A 22,799-nucleotide genomic window follows, 5' to 3' on the forward strand; every position below is an offset into this window, starting at 1 on the left:
AAATTTTTTTAATAAAAGAATTTTGTGTTGCTTAGCTTGATTTTAGTTTTGTTTTGTTTATTTGCTTTGTTTTGTTTTATCCTTGCTTCTACTCTCAAGACTTTCTTGATAGCCCTGCTTAATGACTGGGACTTTATCATTACAACCAAGTTCACTGCTTTCCTCTATAGTTTCCACGAAATCTCTGACAAGAATCCCTCCCTGCCTGGGCTATATCTCTCTCCTCTCAATCCATTGGCATAACTTGTCTTTTTTTTTTTTCTTTTTCTACTTTCCTTTCATTCTTTTGTTATTCTCCCTTCTGTATTCCTGTCTTTTTGTTCGATTGTTAGTTTCTCTTATTCTCTTTATTGTATTTTTGTTTTCTGGTTTTCAACTATTATCTTACTCTTATTCTCTCCCTTAATTTTTTCCTGGCACTTCTTTCAGAATCTTTTCTCTGCTTCTGTTATCTCCCAGCAGCTTCTCTAATTTTTACATTTTAGTTTATTATTATTTTCTAAATTTTCACCACTATTAACAACAATATACATCTCTCTCTCTAAGCATTACTTTTCTTTCTCTCTTTCTTTTTTTTAAGCTTTTTTTTCCATGTGTGTTCTCAACAGAAACTCTTCAGGCCAGAATTGAGTGGCATGAAGTTCTCAAATTAATGAAAAGCAAGAACATGCAACCAAGACTGCTTTATCCAGCAAGGCTATCATTTTAAATTGAAGGTGAAATAAAGAGCTTCCCAGACAAAAAAAAAAAAGACAAAATAAAAACAACAAAAAAAACTAAAGGAGTTCAGTACCACCAAACCAGCACTGGAAGAAATGTTAAAAGGACTGCTCTAAGAAAAAGAAGGAATAATGAGAGAAAGGTACATCAGCATAAAGGGGGAAAATGGCATTAAATAAGCTGATATCAATAGTAACCTTAAATGTAAGTGGGATAAATGGTCCAATCAAAAGACATAGGGTAGCTGAGTGGATAAGAAAACAGGACCCAAATATATGCTGTCTACAAGAGACCCACCTGAGAGCAAAAAACTCACACAGGCCAAAAGTGAAGGGATGGAGTAAAATATTCCATGCAAATGGAAAGGACAAGAAAGCTGGAGTAGCAATAAGTATTTCTGACAAAACAGACTTCAAAATAAAGACCATAACAAGAGACAAAGATGCTCACTACATAATACTAAAGGGATCAATCAACTGGAAGAAATAACCCTTATAAACATTTATGTACTCAATATAGGTGCACCTAAATGTATAAAAATTTCTTGGGGGACTTTAAGGGTTAGATTGAGAGCAACACAATCATAGTGAGGGACTTTAACACCCCACTGTCAGCATTGGACAGATCATCAAAACAAAAAAATCAAAAGGAAAACACAGACCTTAAATGACTTACTAGACCTAATGGATTAAATTGACATTTACAGAACATTTCACCCCAAAGCAGCAGAATACACATTCTTCTCAAGTGCACATGGAACATTCTCAGAAATAGACCACATGTTAGGGCACAAGGCAAGTCTCTACAAATATAAGAAGACTGAAATCATATCAAACATCTTCTCAGATCACAATGCTGTGAAACTAAAAATCAACCACTATAAAAAAACTGAAAAATATTCAAACACATGGAGACTAAATAGCAAGATATTAAACAATAATGGGTTACCAATGATATCAAGAAAGAAATCAAACACTTCATGGAAAGTAAGAAAAATGAACAGACACAACCCAAAATTTATGGGACACAATGAAAACAGCCCTGAGAAGAAAATTCATAGTATTACAGGCCCATCTCAAAAAACAAGAAAAACATCTAATGGACCATCTGACACAATAACTAAAAAAAAAACTAGAACAAGAACAGTAAGAAAAGCCCTGAGGAAGTAGAAAGAAGGAAATAATAAAGATCAGAGCAGAAATTAATGACATAGAGACTAAAAAAAAAAAAAAAAAATACAAAAAATCAATGAAACCAAGAGCTGGTTCTTTTAAAAGATAAATAAGATTGATGCACCTTTAGCCAGATTCATTAAGAAACAAAGAGAGAGGGCCAAAATAAATAAAATCAGAAATAAAAGAGGCGATATAACAACTGACCCAACAGAAATACAAAGGATTGTCAGAAAATACTATGAGCAACTCTATGCCAACAAATTGGACAACATGGGGGAAATGAACAAATTCCTAGAAGCATACAACCTTCCAAAGCTGAATCAAGAAGAGGCAGAAAACCTGAATAGGCTGATAACAACTGATGAAATTGAAGCAGTTATCAAAAAATTCCCAGCAAGCAAAAGTCCTGGTCCAGATGGATTTACAAGCAAGTTTTACCAAACATTCAAAGAAGAATTAACACCTATTCTGTTCAAACTATTTAAGAAAATTCAAGAGGAGGGAAAATTCCCAAACTCTTTTTATGAGGCCAGCATCATTCTAATCCCAAAACCAGATAAAAATACTACAAAGAAAGAAAATAACAGGCTAATATCCCCAATGAACATAGATGCTAAAATCCTCACTAAAATACTAGCAAACCGGATCCAGCAATACATTAAAAAGATCATACATCATGATCAAACGGGATTTATTCCAGGGATTCAAGGCTGGTACAATATGTGCAAATCAATAAATGTGATACATCACATAAACAAAATGAAGGACAAAAATCATATGATCATATCAATAGATGCAGAAAAAGCATTCAGCAAAATCCAGCACCCATTTCTGATAAAAACTTTCAGCAAAGTGGGAATAGGAGGATCATACCTCAACATAATAAAGGCCACATATGACAGACCTACAGCCAACATCATACTCAATGGGCAAAAACTAAAACCATTTCCATTAAAAAAAGGAACAAGACAGGGATGTCCACTTTCACCACTCTTATTCAACATATACTGGAAGTCCTCGCCATTGCCATCAGACAGGAAGAAAACATAAAAGGTATCCAAAGTGGAAAGGAGGAAGTAAAGCTGTTATTATTTGCAGATGATATAATATTGTACATAGAAAACCCTAAAGGCGCCATCAAACTACTATTAGATTTGAAAAAAGAATTTGGCAAGTAGCTGGATACAAAATCAACATCCGGAAATCAATGGCATTCTTATACACCAACAATGAACTTTCAGAGAGAGAAACTAAAAAAAATACCATTTACCATTGCAACTAAAAATATAAGATACCTAGGAATGAACTTATCTGAGGATGTAAAAGATCTGTACTCAGAAAACTATGTGACACTGAAAAACGAAATAGAGGAAGATTTAAACAAGTGGAAGAAGATACCATGCTCATGGATTGGAAGAATTAATATCATTAAAATGTCCATACTACCCAAAGCAGTTTATTAATTTCAATGCAATTCCTATTAAAATGCCAACAGCATATTTCACAGACCTAGAACAAACATTTCGAAAATTTATATGGAACCAAAAGAGACCTTGAATGGCTGCAGCCATCTTCAGAAAAAAGAACAAAGTGGGAGGGATCACATTACCAGACTTCAAACTATATTACAAAGCCATTGTAATCAAAACGGCCTGGTATTGGTACAACAACAGGCATATAGATCAATGGAACAGAACAGAGACCCCAGAAATAGACCCACGCCATTATGGTCAGTTAATATTTAACAAAGGAGGCAAGAGTATCCAATAGAGTAAAGACAGTCTCTTCAATAAGTGTTGCTTGGAAAATTGGACAGATACATGCAAAGGAATGAAACTAGACCACCAACTTTCACCATACACAAAAATAAACTCAAAATGGATAAAAGACTTAAATGTAAGTCACGAAACCATAAAAATCCTGGAAGAAAACATAGGCAGTAAAGTCACAGACATCCCACGTAGTGGACTTTTCACTGATGCATTTCTTAAGGAGAGAGAAACAAAAGACAAAATAAACATATGGGACTACATCAAATTAAAAAGCTTCTGAACAGCAAAAGAAAACAGCCTCAAAATACAAAAGATCCCCATGGTCTGGGAAAACATTTGCCAAGGATGTATCTGATAAGGGGCCAATTTCTAAAGTGTACAAAGAACTCATTCTACTCAGCAGGATGTAGGCAAACAACCCAATTAAGAAATGGGCCACGGACCTGAATAGACACTTCTCCAAAGAGGACATACAGATGGCCAAGAGACACACGAGAAAATGCTCAATGTTACTAATCATCAAGGAGATGCAAATTAAAACCACAATGAGGTATCACTTCACACCTGTCAGAATGGCTGCCATCAACAAATCAACAAAGGACTCCTGCTGGTGAGGATGTGGAGAAAGGGGAAACCTAGTACACTGCTGGTGGGAATGCAGATTGGTGCAACCACTATGGAAAACAGTATGTAGGTTCCTCAAAAAATTAAAAATGGAGCTGCCTTTTGGCCCAGTGTTTCCACTCATAGGAATGAATCCTAAGAATCCTGAAGCACTAATCAGAAAGAATATATGCACCCCTGTGTTATGTTCATAGCAGCACAGTTTACAATAGCTAAGATCTAGAAACAGCTCAAGTACCCATCAGTAGATGAGTGGATAAACATGTTTTGGGACATATACACCATGGAATACTACACAGCTGTAAAAAAGAATCTCTTACCCTTTGGGACAGTATGGATGGACCTGTAGAAAATTATGCTAAGTGAAATAAGCCAGGCAGAGAAAGAAAAACATCACATGATCTCGCTTATATGTGAAATCTAAAGAACTTAATAAACAGATGAACAGAGTAGACTTAATGACATGGAAGCATAGATCATATTGATGAATGTCAGAGGGATGGAGAAGGGCGGGTGGGTGGAGGGTGAGAGAGTAACCAAAGAATTTATATGCATATATTCTCAACCCAAGGACATGGACAATGGTGGGGAGAGGGACTGGGGAGGGGAAAGGTCAGTGTGGAATGGGTCATTGGGGAGAAAAAGGGACATCCGTAATATTTTAAACAAAAACAATAATAATAAAATAAAATAATTAATCAATTAATTAAATCTGTCTCTTCCTTTTCCCTTAATATTCATAACTTTTGGAATGTGGCCTCACCCATCCATCCACTTCCTCACTTTCTATCCATTCTTTAACACTTGAGACTCAGATTTTCTTCTCTTACTTTCAAAAACATATTCTCCAAGTTTACCAGCAATGCCCTAATAATCAAAGCCAGTGGCCATCTCTCAGCATTCATAACCCTCAGATATTCGGGAATTTTGACTTCATGGATCAGGTCTTCCTCTTTAGTCTCTGGGACACTGTTCTAATCATTGTTTCTCTTCTTCACTGACTTTTCTTCCATTTCCTTCCCCCTTAATTATGTGTTTCCTACAGAGCAAGCACTTAAGATACTTCAACAGACAGCTGAAATAAGGAGAGAGAGGGCTTTGGATAAGAGATTTAGGAGTTTCTAATGAGCTAAATATATATAGCATGTTGTATAAATATCAGCAATAGCATAAGAATAGCTTAAATCTCCAATATAAATGTTCCCCTGGATTTTGCCTTTGGTTTCTTTTCTCTCTACACACTCAGCCTGTGTGCATTATTCACTCCTCCCAGTTGATGATTCCCTAGTTGACAGCTTCAACATTAGCTCCAGACCCATATTTCAAAATATTAATTGACTACCTCTTAATAAGCTGATCCAGGTGTTCCTTTCCTGCTCCTTTCACTCGACCTTTTTATCCTGATGAAGCCCTGACTGTTAATGGTACTACCAGTCTCACGTTCCACCAAACTTGAAAACTGAAGCATTTCCAATTCTTGGGCTTTGATTATACATTTAATTGAATACTGAATACTGAACATTCTACCTCTGCAATTTTCCCAAATCTATTTCTGCTTATATTCTCACTGTCTCCAGATTATGCAGGACCATACAATGTCTCACATCAACTATTGCTATAAGCCCATAAACTGGTAGCTATTTTGCCAGTCTTTCTCCATTCCAAACCCTTTGACACACATAAGGCCACATTAATCTTCCTAAAGTTTAGCTTCAAATTTCTCACTCCTGACTCCAGAGTCTTTGATGGTTCTCTACTGTCTACTTTAATAAGCAATAGATATTTTAAAAACCAAGAATTTATCATTTAATCCTCAGAACAATTCTATAACATAGAATATTACCACCCAGCTTTTACAGATAAAGAAACTGAAACTTAGAGATTTTAAGTAACTTGCTTGGTAACTTGATGAACTGGAACTGGAACATAGATCGCCTGGCTCAAAAGCCCATATTTCTTCTATTGTATTACTCCATATCCTTCAAGGACCTCTGTTATGCTGGGAAGATCACCTTCAAGACTCCATCCAAATCTAAGATTGTGGAATTCTACAATGGCCTTGGTACCTTCACCAAACTTATCTCCTCCTCTCTTTTCAGAGTAGAAAATTCTTTTTTGCCCAAATACATGAGAGATCAATAAAAGAACGTGAAACAAGCAAAGAAACCTGTGGAGGAGGAGATAAAGCACTAGTTCCTGAGGCTGTCAGTGCCTTGAAAGTAGGATTGGGGTTAAAGTATATTTCTGAGTCTTCACTACCTAGCCCAGGGTCTGTTGCATGATTGACCCTCAGTAAGGATGTACTGAAGGAGTAAATCTTAAGGGTGGAGATTAAGAGACTATGGGAAACAGAAACACCCAGGATAAAAGGCCCTACTTACGAGGTCACATTGGGGCTAGGGAAAACATCCACCCTTACTCCCATTTTGAGCATACTTTGTCCAGCTGTCACCTCATAAATCCGGCTTCTCTTGTAGCTCACATTGAGGAATGATTTCTCTGGAAGTAGAACAGGGATGGAATCAAAGGAAGAAGGTTTAGCTGAATCCCAATTTTGTTCACCCTTCCCATTAGCAATCACATTCTTCCCAGCCCCAGAGGGGTTAATCTTGATTGTCATAAGTAGGTGTTTCCCAATGTGGACTGCAGGGAGGCATTGTTAGCATTTTTAAAGGGATAATTCTTTTTTAAATTTTTCTTTTTTTTAAATCCTCACCCAAGGATATGTTTATTGATTTTTTAATTCTTTTTTTATTGTTGCCAGTATTACAGATGTCTCCCATTTTCTCCCTTTTTGTGGCCCTTTTCTAACCCCTACCCCAGGCCTTCACCATACTATTGTCTATGTTCATGGGTTATGCAAATATGTTATTTGGTTAGTCTCTTCCTATCTCCCCTCCCTACATTGAGATTTGCTATTCTGTTCCATGCATCCATACCTCTGGACCTATTTTGTTCATTAGATTCCACATATAAGTGAGATCATGTAGTATTTGTTTTTCTCTAACTGGCTTATTTCACTTAACATAGTAGTCTCAAAGTCCATCCATGTCATCTCAAAGGGTAAGAGATCTTTTTTACAGTTGCATAGTATTCCACTGTGTAAACATACCACATCTTTCTTACACACTCATCTACTGATGAGCACTTGGAAGGCAGCTATGCTCACCACTATACCACCAACGCCTACTGATGAGCACTTGGGCTGTTTCCAGATCTTAGTTACTGTAAATAATGCTTCTATGAACATAGAGGTGCATACATTCTTTATGATTGGTCTTTTTGGTTTCTTAGGATATATTTCCAGAAGTGGGATTGCTGGGTCAAATAGCAGTTCAATTTTTAATTTTTTGAGGAACCTCCATACTGTTTTCTATAGTGGCTGCACCAGTCTGCATTCCCACCAGCAGTGTACTAGGGTGCCCTTTTCTCCACATCCTTGCCAGCACTTGTTTGATTTATTGATGGTAGCCATTCTGACAGGTGTGAGGTGATATTTCATTGTTGTTTTAATTTTCATCTCTCTAATGATTAGTGACTGAGTATTTTTTCATATGTCTATTGGCCATCTGCATGTTCTTTTTAGAGAAGTGTCTCTATTCAGGTCCTTTGCCCATTTTTTAATTGGATTGTTTCTCTTCCTGGTGTTGAGTTGTATGAGTTCTTTGTATGTTCTGGAAATTAACCCTTTATTAGATGTTTCATTGACAAATATGTTCTCCCATGCAGTGAGCTCCCTTTTCATTTTGTTGATGCTTTCTTTTCTTGGTAGAAGTTTTTTAGTTTGATGTAGTCCCATTTGTTTATTTTTCCTTTGTTTCCCTTGCTCTAGGCAATGTATCAGTGAAAATACTGCTATGAGAGATGTCTGAGATTTTATTACTTATGTTTTCTTCTAGGATTTTTATGGTTTTGTTACTTATAATTAAGTCTTTTATCCATTTTGAGTTTATTCTTGTGTATGATGTAATTTAGTGGTCTAGTTTGATTGTTTTGCATGTACCTATCCAATTTTAAAGGGATAATTCTTTTTTGTCCAATACTGTTCTGAACATTGATGAATATTTATAATACTTGCTCTGTCCAATCATTGTCAGTAGTATCCCCCAGCCATTCTGACAAAGACATATTGCCCTCATGCATTTCCAATACCCCCAAGAGGCAGTACTGCCCATGAATTGAGAACCACCTAAGTAGGCCAATCATGTTGATCTTATTCCTTACTTGGTAATTATTTAGACATGGCAGGTAATATATTTATGAACAATAGAACAAAAGGAGAATTTAGCTAGGGGACCTCTGGGAAAGATTTTTGAAAGTCAAAAATATACATAAGTTGTGTGATTTTTACTTTTTCCTGCCTCTAAGACACTATCATTGGCATATGAGGTCTGGGACTGTAGAAGCATGAGGGGCATTTTGAAGATAATGATAGTGTTAGAGTAAAACAAGGGAAAGAACCTGGCCTGTAGAGGACATTGATCATCTACTAAGTCAGTCAGCACTTGAACTATAAACCTCAGGACTCCTTGTTGTATGAGATAATTGTCCTTATTATTTCAGCTATTTTTAGTCAGGTTTCCTCTTGCTTGAAGTTGAAGGCAACCCAACTGATGTCAGTGGCTATATGGAGCCCAGAAGCTGAGAGAACTAAAGTAGGTTACCTTATAAACTAGGATGTAGAAGGTTGAATTGAGCTTAAGTGGTTAAATTTTTTACTACAGAATAAACTCAGACTGTGTGTGTTTGTATTTTTAAGCATTTGTGTGTGGATAGATATTAGTATTTCTGGCTTAGGGTTTTTATGTATGCATGCAAATATTAGGTATGTTTATATAACTGTGCTAGGATGAATATGGGTATTAATGTGTTTGTGTGAGCATGTGTTAGTATATGTATGTGTGTATATGTACATATGTATATGTGTGTTTGTAAAAAATGAACACTAGGTAATCAAGTTAAGCTTAATTCTTTTTGCTAGGAAATCTCTGGTCACATTGATATCAGAGAAACAAGCTAGAAGCACCCTCCAACATTATATTATGATGAAGCAAAAAATGATGATGATAATAGATGAGAAAAATGAAGCTCAAGGAGGTGCAGCAAGTTATTCAAGATCACACAGAAAACTGGCAAAGAAGATAGAAGATTCAAGAATCTAGTTTTTATATGGTCCAGAATACTGATGAGCTACTTCACCCTAAGTTCCTAAAACATACATCTGTAACTAGCCAACAGAATGTAAAATCATGTAAGTTAAATCACAACGCTCAATCCCCAGTGTACAATCCCCATGCCAGAGTGAAAGAACAGAAAAGGACTGCATTACATTTGCTAGCCTTTCTGATTTAAGCACCAGAGCATTGGGACTGTAAGCCTTAGAGACCATAATACTGGAGAAAAAAATGAAGATATGTCTGAGCGATTCCTTATATATAATGGGAAGGAAGTAGGCAGGCCAGTCCTCAGGGAAAAGTCAAGAATAAAAGTATTATGTACAGTACATTACAATGGTGATGTTGGCTTGCAGGCCAGTATTGTTGTCTTCCCTGCAAATGTACAAACCCTTGTCTTCCATAGTTGCATTCCAAATGGCCAAGTTACTATAGCTCTTGTACACAGGGGATTCTTGGTATAATTTTCTTTTAATTTCATAACACCTGACTGTTGTCTTTGACTGTGAGGTGAGAAAGAAAATAGAGAATAATTTTAGTTGAGATTATTGAGCAGTCTTCGGTACATAACTTGTCACAGCTCAACAGGAAGCAAAAGAAAATCACTATGAAGAGCTTACACTTTTCCTGCACTTCTATTACATTACATATGTAACTACTGAACCATGATATGGTCCAAAATGAAATGAAAGTCCCCCACAAGAATGGCTTCCTTTAAATGTGGAAGCTGCTTATTATTCAACTTTGTTGATGTGCTTAGCACTTTGCTTGGTTCTTGACCAGAAGCAGGAACTGAGTGGGAATGGCAGGAAGAGAGGATGTGGGCAGATTTGTGAAAATTTAGAGCAGGGACACTGTCCTTACATCTTGCCAATTGAATACCCAGTTCAGTTTGATTCATCCATTGAATGTGGTCTCAACAACACATTGCAGGAAAAGGGTGTCTCCTATTAGAAGTCTCTGGTAGTCGTATCTGATGGAGATATTTTCTCTCTTGGTTTCTGAAAAATATAACAGGTGTCATGATAATACTGACAAAGAAGGCAAGAGACAAAAATCTGGATTATGGACTACTTCTTAGAATTCTAAGTTTCTCATTCCCTTTCTTAGATGGAAATGTAGACTCAAAACCAAACCAGAAGGTTCCAGGAGTCAGAAACCACAAGATTTTATATAAACTCTATCAAGAGGCTTGGTGGTGGTGGCAAGGCTTATCTTTCTAGTTTTTGAGGTTTTTCAGTAAAAAGGATTCTGCAGTCCTGTTTAGGAAATCATATACCCAGTTTAATAAATTCTCCATCAGGAAGCTTTTCCTCCTACTAATCTAAAGCCATTAAGCCCTTCTGTGGCTAATTTTGCTACATTTCTGAATTCTCTGAGTAAAGGGTCTTCCCTGAGTTAGAAGCCCATCTTTACTTTTATACAAGGGCAGCAGTGATTTAACTTCCAAGACGTCTATTATTTAGCCACAATATGCACCATCATTTCAAAAGCTTTGCATGGATAAACTTAGACACTCACAAACCATTGATTTTATGGATCAGTTGATCAGGCAACTGAAAATAGTCAAAGAGAATAAAGTAGCAGAAGTTAGTCTGGGCTTTTTCTACTGAGATATATCCAGTTCTTAAAATAAAAGCTTAGAATCACTAGTTATTAAATAATATGGAAGAGATTGTAGCTGAAGTAAGGTTTATACAAATAGGAAGTGATTACCAGGAGGAGCAGGCTCTCATTTTCTAATCTAAAAATACAAGATCACATACCCAGAGGCTGTGGGAGATAGAATGACCTGTGTGTTTTCCCATTAACTTCGGCAATGCACTGGAGCATGCTGCTGTAGAAGTGGTAAGAGTTGGGTCACAATGAAGCCTTTCCTAGGATTCCAGTTTTTGCTTACATGGGTAAATGTGGCAGGGTGTAACTATGGGAAGGAAAGGAGGACATAGGAAGACATAAATGTAAAGTTCTGGCCTGTCATCAGTATCATGACCAAACAATCTGCTTTGAAGCTACAGAGAAGAGTAGCTTGCCCTCCCCCTCTCCCATCCCAACTTCCTTGGAACTGAGTGCACTGGATAACTTTGTTTTCTTCTCAGAGATTAGCACAGTGCTGGGCTCAGAGTAGATACTCAACAAACAATAATTTTAATAATAAATACTTACCCAACACTTACTATATGCCAAGCACTGTATTAGCTTGTTTAATGTTTACAACAACCCTATGAGGTAGGTATTAATATTACTCTCATTTTATAAATGAAGTTCATAGGCCACACCTTGCTCAACTGATTGCTTATTATTGGATTGAATATCAAGGCTTAGATCTCTTCTATTGGAGATACTTAGAGCCAAAAAGGCTATGCTAAGATTCTTTGGGTGTTCTTTTTAAGACATGTGAGAGAACCGCAGCTGTCAGGTTCCCAGGTTCCACATGTGCTCATCAGGGTCCCTGATATTTACTAATACTCTGTCACTGTAGGTGGCTCTTTCTGCCTCAGGTAAGGACATATGAAAAAGACTTTAAGGAACTTAGTGATCCACATGAAGTCCATTTGTAGCTAGTGCTTTCATTCATTTAATCAAACATTTAATATTTAATAATATCTATTCTGTGCTAGACACTAGGGGTCCAGCTGCAAACAGCACAGACTGAGTGCTTACTCTCAGTTAGTGTGTTTCTGAATAGATCTGGATTACTAAATCTTCTCTTGATTGATATAAAAGTAATACCAATTGTGAACATTTTTCAAAAATATTGGAGAAAATGAAGAAAAAACAATAATAATGACCTATAACCCAGAAATAGCCACTAGGAAGAATAAAACATATTAATTTACAGTACTTTTTCTATGTATGTATACATTGTTACATAGCTGTACTTACAAAATATATACAATTTATCCTGTTTTTGTTCTACTTTACTTTTTATCATTAGCATGTTCTCACATTATTAAAAACTTCATAAAAAATTTTAATAGCAGTATTATATTGGTTATTCTATTATTTATTTAACCATTCTTTTATTGTTAAATAGTTACATTATAATAATTTTTGTTTTGTTATTGAAACAATGTGGCAATGAATATCTTTATGTTTAAATCTTTGCTTATTCACTGGACAAGATCCTTAGATGCATAATTTCTGGATCAAAGTGTGCCAACATTTTCCAGACACTTAATATATTTTGCCAAAGTCCATCACAGCAATAATATACTAATTTATATCCACTGGTGTATGAGAATGGACCCTATGTTTTAAGGAGGATCTTTATAAATTGAAGCATGGTCAGAGGAAGATGATAAGAACTATGAAGGTTCTGGAAGCCTTGTAATATAAGAAATAGTTTAAAAAACAGGACATTTTTACCCTAACAAAAGAGAACACTTGAAGATAGAAAGTGATAGGTGGAGTTAATGATTGGTTGGGGGTGGGGTGGCTCTTTTCCTTGTATTTGCTGATCTCTTACTTGGGAACTTTTGTGTATAACAGAAGGTAAAATGGGGATCAAAAAGTGGAAATGACAGTGATGCATATTTTAGCTCAATCAGATGGTGACTTCTCTGTTACTGAAAGTATTGAAACAAGAGCTGAATGGCTATTTGTCCAGGATGCTATAAAATAATTTTTGTATGAGGTGGGAAATTAGACTCCAAGGTCTCTTCTAACACTGAGGTTTTATCTCCTTTTGACTCATAGTTCAGTTCTCTTATTCTTATCAAACAAAATCTACTCAGAGCCTTCTTATTTTTTTCTTTAACTTTTAAATTTATTGTTATTGACACTATTACAGATGTCCCCATTTCCTCCTCCCCCTTGCTCGCCTCCACCCAGCCTCTGCCCCCCTTCCCTCTGGCCATAATCATACTGTTGTCTGTGTCTATGGGTTATGCATATATGTTCTTTGGCTAATCCCTTCATCTTCTTTAATCCAGTCCCCCCCCCCCAATGCCTCCCCTCTGAAAACTGTCAGTCTGTTCCACGTATCTATGCCTCTGTTTCTATTTTGTTCATCAGTTTATTTTGTTCATTAGATTCTACGTATAAGTGAGATCATATGGTATTTGTCTTTCTCTGACTGGTTTATTTCACTTAGCGTAATAAACTCCAGGTTTTAAAAAATATATCTTTATTGATTTCAGAGAGAGAAGAAGGGGGAGGAAAAAAGAGATAGAAACATCAATGATGATAGAGTCATTGATCAGCTGCCTCCTGGAAACCCTACCTGGGCATCTGCCTTTACCAGGAATCGAACTTCGGTCTCCTGGATCCTAGGTTGATGCTCAACTGCTAAGCCAAGCCCTGCCAGGCAAACTCCAGGTTTTTAACCTCAGGATGAGGTCATCATTTTTTGTCTAATAACACAAAATCTAAGGTTGAGGCCTGGGGGAGAATGCAGGGTTGAAGGGATCAAAGAGGAAAATAAGGGTACACCTGTAATATTTTCAACAATGAAGATACTTTTTTAAAAAACAAACAAACAAAAAAACTTGCGGTTGAAAGTTTATCAGATTTCTTTTTAGTTTCATGTTTTTCAGCTTCTTAAGTAATAACTATTGAATTAAGGCATTTAAAATCATTTTTCAAAAATCACTTCGCCAGAATCTTTGTTGGGTCCTTTTGAGAAGCGCTTACATCATTAGTAATTTCACCATAGCGTAAATGTACTTAACTACCAAACACTAAAGTCCCCAGAGAATCTTATTATTAAAAAACAATAGCATAAAATAAAGAACACAAATGACATATGGGATAAATTACAAAAGGCTGAGAAAGTAACAGTACCCAATAATCAGGAGAATCAAAACACCTTGAGTTTATTGCATGCTTATGCAGAAATTCAGTGTCACAGAAATTCATAGTAACAGTGGCATACTAAAATATTCCACAATCTGATTGCAGAGTTGAAATAAATACTCTCTGTTTTAATCATTTTTCCATTTTACCAACTAAAGCCTCAGTCCCAAGAAAGCAACTCATTCATTTAATTAATCCTATAGATCAATGGTTCTTAATAAAGGGCAGGAGGGGGGTTTGGATCCCCAGGGGACATTTTGCAATGTTTGGAAACATTTTTGGTTGTCACAACTTGGGGGTGGGGGTTGCCACTGGCATCTAGTGGGTAGAGGCCAGGGATGCTGTTAAGCATCTCTCAATGCACAGGATAGCCCCCACCCTACAACAAAGAAGCATCTGACACCACATGTCAATAGTACCAAGTTAAAAAAACTCTGCTATTAGATTCCTCCTCCAAAATCTCTGTTATGCCCTTCTTCTTCCCATCCATTCTAAATTAGATTTTCTTTATATTAGACACTTCATTATCCATATTACACAATTGCTCAGAATAAGAACCTTCCTTTATTTTTGTCTCTACCCTTTCTTACTAACCAGCCCTGACATCCCTCTCACCATAAACATGTCCTTTAACTATGTAGTTTGTATGAGAGCTGCAATTTTCATACAAATCCTTCCTCTTTAGCCACAGTGATTGGTCTAGAAGTGGGCATCAGATTTTAGGTAGGGCAATCAAAACTCTTCCCTGTGATTATTTTTTAATTTTGGGTCAGAAAGGGAATGCCTCTCGGTTCTTCTCTGGCAATAAAGACTTAATGCACTGTAAATAACCACATCTTCCTTGTGAAAGAAGCAGGTATGTGGTAATCAATAGAAGAGCTGTTAATGAACACATGGCCCTGGGGTTTAGCTATACTCTTCCTTTTGGAATACACTTTCCATTTTACCTAAGCCAATTCTAATGTGTTAGGTTTGAATGGATTTCTGTCACTTTCAACCAATATTCCTGGCTATTCCTTCATGTTTTCATGCCTCTGTTTGTGTTCTTTGCCCAATTATCCACCTAAGGTGTTTCTAGTTATTTATCAGGACTCAGCTTGTCACCAGTTTAGCTCCTCAGAAAAGACTGACTCAGGAAAGTAGTCTCTCCTCTGCATTCCCACTGTGTCCAGTACATACAGATACCTAACAGAGAATTTAGACAAACCAACAAATTATTAATAACAGTATGAAGTCTTCTTCCAACACACACACACACACACACACACACACGGATACCATACTACTTGGAAGTCAGGAATTGAACCCTGAGAACATCAATTGTGGATATTAAATGAGATAATGCAAGTAAAGTTCTCAGCAGAGTACATGGCACTGGTAATGGCCTGTAGTGGGCTGAAGTGTGACCACCCCCCCCCAAAAAAGCCATATCTACCCAGACTTGTGAGTGAGATGTTACTTATAAAAGGAACATTTGCAGATATAATTAACTTAAGGATCTTGAGATGAGATCATCCTGGATTAGTCTAGACCTTAAGTCCAATGATATGTGTCCTTATAAAAGACAGAACAAGAGAAGACATATATAGAGACAGAAGGGAGAAAGCCATGTAAAGACAGAGGCAGAGACCAGTGTTATGAAGCATCAAGCCACAGAATGCATGGAGCCACCAGACACTGGAAGAGGCAACGAAGGATTCTCTTATAGAGCCTTCAGCAGGAACATGTTCCTGCCAACACTTTGATTTCAGACTTCTGGTTTCCAGACCTATGAGAGAATATATAACTATAGTTTTAAGCCACTCACTTTGTGGTAATTTTATGGTAACTTGTTATTACTATATTTGGGGAGTGCTTGGCGCAGAGAAGACTTGGTAAATGTGTTGGACTGAAGCAAATTATATTGAATTTGATCTCAGAATGAGTTTCGTTTTCCATCTTCATGAAGTTGGTTTTAGTTACTGTTACCTTTGGGTAAGCTCCCTTGAATATATTGTTGGCTTGCTTTTAACTAAAGTTCACTTCTACTGAAGCTACACTTTAGGAAAAGGGGCACACTTCTCTCTCCTCCATCTGTTGAGTGTCACTGAAATCCAGTGATGAGACTTAAACACAAGAAAGGGAATACAAACACATATGTGGGTCTTGTCAGGGCAGTACAGGAAGTAGGATATACACAGACTAGAAGTCCAATGCCAGTCCTAATGATCATGATTATATAGTACTTTCACCTATACAACTTAACTGCATTTTACAAGGCATAATCCACATTCAGGTTCCTAACTAGTTAAGGATCATTATCCAACCTGAACTCTAGGTTTCCTCCTTCTTAGTCCAAAACTGTTCTTTTTCTGTGGGCTTAAGGAAACTGGCCTGATTCTAGACACCAGCTCAAGAGCTATTTACAGTGTGATAAAAACCCTCTTATATCCTCTTCAGGGGCACCCTTTTAATCCACTTCTCAGATCACAGTTTCCAAGCTTCAGGATGAAAATGGTTTCTAAGTGTTGAGGTAAGGTCTTCAGCTAATAGCTCTTTCAAGGGCATAAGTAAGTTAAATTTTTTTTCAGAATACAATGAGATAATAAAGAAGCTAACCTGAACTGTGGAAAATGTTGGCAATTAGAAAAGGAAATGGGATATTATGGGTTGGTGTCTTTGAATCTCCTTTTAGTGAAAGGGTTAGATTTCTGGATACCATGAGATTGCTTACTCTAATTAAAGCAGCTAAGGCCTTAGGAAAAAGTAAATCCCTATTATGCATCTACTCTCATACCCTGACATGTCCTTTAGAGGTAAACTGGTGCCTAGTAGGGTTCATTTTAGAAAAAAGATGCTTGAAATCAGACAGCTCAGTCCCTTCCCCACCTAGTGCTTCATTTTAACAAAAGAAAGAGACACAATGATTCCATGCCCCACCAGAGGCTAGCCTGTGAAAGAGAAAAAAAGGTCTGGTGGTGGGTAGGCCAGGACACCTTCCCTGCTACTAGGCAGAGGAAGGATAAGGCGGCCAGCCAAGCACATAAATTATATAGCAGACTGCATCCTCTCTGCTCCACGCATCCCTGCACACCATTACTTCTTTCTGGACCAAATTCCAAAGACAAGGAGCTACTTTCTTTTTCCTTTAGAAAGAGCCAGTAGAATGTCTTAAGGAAGAGTAAGAGCTGGTGACTCAGTGGAGAGAGAATGACAGCATGGCCCTGAGGACTGCTCCTCTGAGCATATAATGAGCTTTCAAACAACCTCAGAGGTAGCTAAGTCTGGAAAAAGAAGAGTTTACCAATCAGGATAATGTGGTCTTCAAGGAGAGTCCAATGGACTCCAAGGTCTTGTGGAATTTGTTAGAGGTTAAATTCTGCTCATGGCTTTTGCACATTCCTATGCCACATCAGTTGTTGCTACTAGACACAATTCCCTGGCTGACCCATCTCTCAGCTTTCATAGCTGCAATGACAGAAGACACTGGGAAAATGCTAACACTCTCTCTGTGGAAAGAAAGTGAAATGACCTTTGCCTGCTGCTATAGGAGGTTCGTAGCTTTTCCCTAACAAGAAAATGAGAAAGGGCTTGAGTGCAGAGGAACAGTGCATTCAGGAGAGGAGCAGAAGTAGCCTTCCACCTTGAAGAAGGCCACAAGGATAATAGCTGGAACACTTGACAGGGAATCTGAACACCTGATTTTTACTTTTGACTATGACACTTAATGAAATATAGATCATAAACAAGTTCTTCCTTTTATCTAAGCCTAAGATCTCGCATATATAAAATGGAAATAATAAATAAGCTCTATCCACTTTACAGAGTAGTTTGTGCGCAGCTTAAAAGAGGTGATATACATGAACTATTTTAAAATTTGTAGTAATGTTATGGATGCTGAAGGCTTTGGTGGATGTGAAGGTGATTTACAAGGGACATATGTTACTCCATTCATCACCAAGATTGATTTAACTAATCAAGATAGATGGGTGGGTTTCCCCTCCCTCTCTTCTCCTTGTTTATTTCTCTGAAAACTATCCACCATTTTCTCTCTATTTATGAAAATCAATCACTCTGGCCTCAGAGCTCTAGACATGGTCAACATTTAGATAGTCCAAATGAGTTCTTATAAAACAGTTAAGCATCAGTTGTCTTTGCCCCTAGTTTTTAAAAACTTCTTGTGGTGACACTGGTCCAAGGTAAAATGGTACTATGTCTGCTTCTATATGCTGCTCCAAAGAGGCAGGCATGACACAGCTGGAGCAAGTACCAGAAATGAGACTGAAATACTCTCCCTTACTCTCTTAATATTTCATAATCTAGATAACAGCAAGTCCTCTATTGCACAATACATTAAAAAGATTATACACTGTGACCAAGTAAGATATAGTCTGAGGATGCAAGTTTGGTACCATATTCACAAATCAATAAATGTGATCTATTGTATAAACAAAATGAAGGATAAAAATCACATGATCATATCAATAGATGCAGAAAAAGCATTTTGCAATATCCAGCACCCATTTATGATAAAAAACTCTCAGCAAGTGGGAGTAGAGGGCTCATACTTAAACATAATAAAGGCCATATATGAAAAACCTACAGCCAACATCATATTCAATGGGGAAAATTAAAATCGTTTCCCTTAAGATCAGCTACATGACAGGGATGTCCACTTTCATCACTAGTACTGGATGTCTTAGCCACAGTGATCTGACAAAAACAAGAAATAAAAGGCATCCAAATGAAGTATAGAACTCCCATTTCAGCCTTTACAACTGCTACTTTGAAGATAAGCAAGAGCAACAAAATTTGGTAAACAATGACCTCTTCCCCTCCCCTGGCTCTTTGTAAACTTTGTCAAAGGCTTTCGCCTATAAAAATTCCAGGGAGTAAATTCCAGGTAATAGTTAATCAAGAAAGTTAATTAATGCTTATCTTAGCTTCTGTCTGCCACTTCACTAGTCCCTCACCTGCCCCCCTTAGCCAAACAGAATGTGGTTTTTGCCTTTATATTCTCTCTGTGAAGACTGTTCAGGACTGCGAGTCTGTTTAAGGCATGAGCCCCCTCGTAGCCACTGGCTGAATAAATTCCAAAAGCTCAATTGGGTCTCTGTGTGAATTAATCTTGTGAAAACTGGGTATAACACAAATTAGGAAGGTGGAAGTAAAACTGTCATTAGTCTCAGATGACATGATATTGTAAGTAAGAAACCTTAAAGACTACACCAAAAAACTCTTAGTTTTAATAAATAAATTCTGCAAATTGGGAAGATACAAAATTAATATCCAGAAATCAGTCCCAGTTTTATACACAAATAATTAAATCTCAGAAAGAGAAACTAAAAATACAATCCCATTTACCATTGCAACAACAACAACAAAATAAGGCACCTAGGAATAAACTTAAACAACGAAGTAAAGAACCTGTAATCAGAAAACTATAGGACATTGAAAAAATACATAGAGGAAGGCAGAGAGAAGATGAAGCATATACTATATTCATGGATGGGAAGAATTAACATCATTAATAAGTTTATACTGCCCAAAGCAATGTACAGATTCAACACAATTCCAACTAAGATACTAATGGCATATTTCACAGATCTAAAAGAAATATTCCAAAAATGTATATGGATCCAAAAAACACCCTGAATAACTGCAGCACACTTGAGAAAGAAGAAAAAAGTTGAAGCCCAGCCAAGAGTGGCTCAGGGGTTAAGCGTAGGCTTAGGATCCAAGCGACTGGGGTTTGATTCCCCGTCAGGGCCCATGCCCAGGTTGTGGGCTCAATCCCCAGTCAGGGGCGTGCAAGAGGCAGCCGATCAATGACTCTCTCATCATTGATGTTTCTCTCTCTCTCTCTCTCTCTCTCTCTCTCTCTCTCTCTCTCTCTCTCCTTTCCTCTCTCTTAAATCAATAAAGATATATTTTTTAAAAATGAGAATTAAAAAAAAAAAAGAACAAAGTTGGAAGGATCACAGTACTGGATATCAAACTATACTATAAAGCCATTGTAATCAAAACAGCCTGGTACTGGCACAAGAACAGGCATACAGATGAATAGAACAGAATAGAGAGCCCATAAATCAAGCCAAGCCTTTATGGTCAATTAATATTTGACAAAGGAGGAAAGACAGTCAAGGGAGTAAAGACAGTCTCTTCAATAAATAATATTGGGAAAATTGCACAGGTACATGCAAATAAATGCAACTAGACCACCAACTTACACCATACAAAAGAATAAATGACTTAAATGTAAGTCTCAAAACCATAAAAATCCTAGAAGACTACATAGGCAGTACAGTCTCAGACATCTCGCATAGAATTATAGCTGATACATTTCACAGGAAAAGGGAAACAAAGGAAAAAATAAACAAATGGGACTACATCAAACTAAAAAGCTCCCTCACAGCAAAAGAAACTATCAACAAAATGAAAAAAGAACTCACTTTATGGAAGAACATAATTGCCAGTTATACTTCCAACAAGGGGTTAATTTCCAAAATATATAAAGAACTCATACAACTCAACACCAGGAAGAGACACAATCCCATTAAAAAATAGGCAAAGGACCTGAACAAACACTTCTCCAAAAGGATCTATAGGTGGCCAAGGGCCATATGAAAAAATGCTCAACTTCACTAGACATCAAAGAGATGCAAATTAAAACTACAATGAGGTATCACCTCACACCTGCCTGAATTGCTACCATCAATAAAGCAACAAACAGCAAATGCTTTCAAGGATGTGGAGGAAATGAAACCTTAGTACACTGCTGATGGGTATGCAAAGTGGTGCAGCCACTCTGGTAAACAATATGGAGTTTCCTCAAAACATTAAAAATGTAACTACCTTTTGACCCAGTGATTCCAATTATGGGAATATATCCTAAGAATTCTGAAACAAAACAATAAAGAATATATGCACCCTTATATTGATAGCAGCATTATTTACAATAGCCAAGATTTGGAAACAGCCTAAGTGTCCATCAGTAGATGAGTGGATAAAAAAGCCCTAGTACATTTATACCAGGGAATATTACGTGGCTGTAAGAAAAAAGGAACTGTTACCCTTTGAGACAGCATAGATGGACTTGGAGATTATTATGCTAAGTGAAATAAGCCAGTCAGAGAATAACAAATATCACATGATCTCACTCATATGTGGAATCTAATGAACAAAATAAACTGACGAACAAAATAGAACCAGAGGATGATACATGGAACAGACTGACAGGCCTGAGAGGGGAGTCAGGTGGGAGAGGACTGGAAGAGATGAACCAAAGAACATATATGTATATACGTATAGCCCATGGACATAGACAATAATATGTCCAAGGCCTGTGGAGGGCGGTGATGGGGGCTGAGTGGAGGAGGGCGACCAGATGGAAAACAGGGAACATCTGTGACAGTGTCAACAATAAAAAAAAAGAATATGGCATGCTTAGAAAAAGTAAGCCTTCAGTTGTGTAGCTGGGAAATAATCCTAGTTGGCATATAATTCTACTACCTCAGTTTTCTATCTTCTGCATCTGATATTAGTCCATTTCTAATTTTGTACTTGGTCATTACTCAAGATGTTCTTGCAAATACTTCCTAAATACAAAATACAGCACAAGACAAATTCCTCTATCATCTTCAAATTCCTCTATCATCTTCAAATTTTGTTATTCTCTAATGTACCTTCATTCCTCAACTCTCCATCTTTCTCTCTACAAGCTTTATTCTTCAGTAATTGTGGCTCTTTTAACTAGAGATCATACTTATAACTTTATTTATACTCCTGCAATTCCCTTCAGCATCCAGCCACTTTGCTATCTGCAGTCAAGAGATATTCCTGGCCTAAACTATAACTATTGGACTTTCCATGATATAATCTAAAACATATTATGTTCCATACCAAAACCTCTTCTCTTTCCCATGCCTTTTAATTACATCAGAAGACTCTCACTTACATAGGCTGCAAGTCTGCAACAGTTTTTGCTCCTTCTCTATAAGGTAGCAAAGAACATATAATAGTAACTTTTAAGTTTGCTTTTATCTGTTTCTCAGATTATGCTGCTACATCTATGTACAAATCAATTTGTCAATATTTGAATCCAGGAAATTCCAAGACAGCAGCGGCTTGAGTAGAAGCTCCACTGACACTCTCCCAGGACCAAACTGGAATTACAACTAAAATACAGAAAAAACATTTTAAATAATCAATTTCAACTGAAGACTATCAGGAGAGCGCCCTCATAGCCAAGAACGTAAAGAGGAGACCACATAGAGACTGGTAAGAAATGCGGAGTAGCGAGAGGGCTGGGGGGGGGGTTTACCACAGGCAGCTGAAGATCCAGAGGGATATCTCAGCTGTGGAGGGTTCCCACTGAGAACTTTGGAGTCTACACCCCAAGCTGGGCTCCCCATCCCAGAGCACCAGAACTGAGAAAGATGTTCACATAATATCTGGCTGTGAAAAGCATTGGGGTTTCTGTTTACCATGGAGGGACAGCTGGAAATACAGGCACCCTCTTGAAGGGCGAGCGTACAAACTTCTGTGTGCAGCCACTC

The 22,799-nt window shown here is 37.2% G+C and overlaps 1 pseudogene; it reads right to left on the minus strand.

Moving 5' to 3' along the window:
* The window catches only part of LOC148090484 (vascular endothelial growth factor receptor kdr-like), a 269,330-nt pseudogene that overhangs the window by 214,416 nt on the left and 32,115 nt on the right, over positions 1-22,799 (minus strand).

Source organism: Miniopterus natalensis, chromosome X (assembly GCF_054644295.1).
Source record: "Miniopterus natalensis isolate mMinNat1 chromosome X, mMinNat1.hap1, whole genome shotgun sequence".
In the NCBI taxonomy this organism is placed as follows: Eukaryota; Metazoa; Chordata; class Mammalia; order Chiroptera; family Miniopteridae; genus Miniopterus; species Miniopterus natalensis.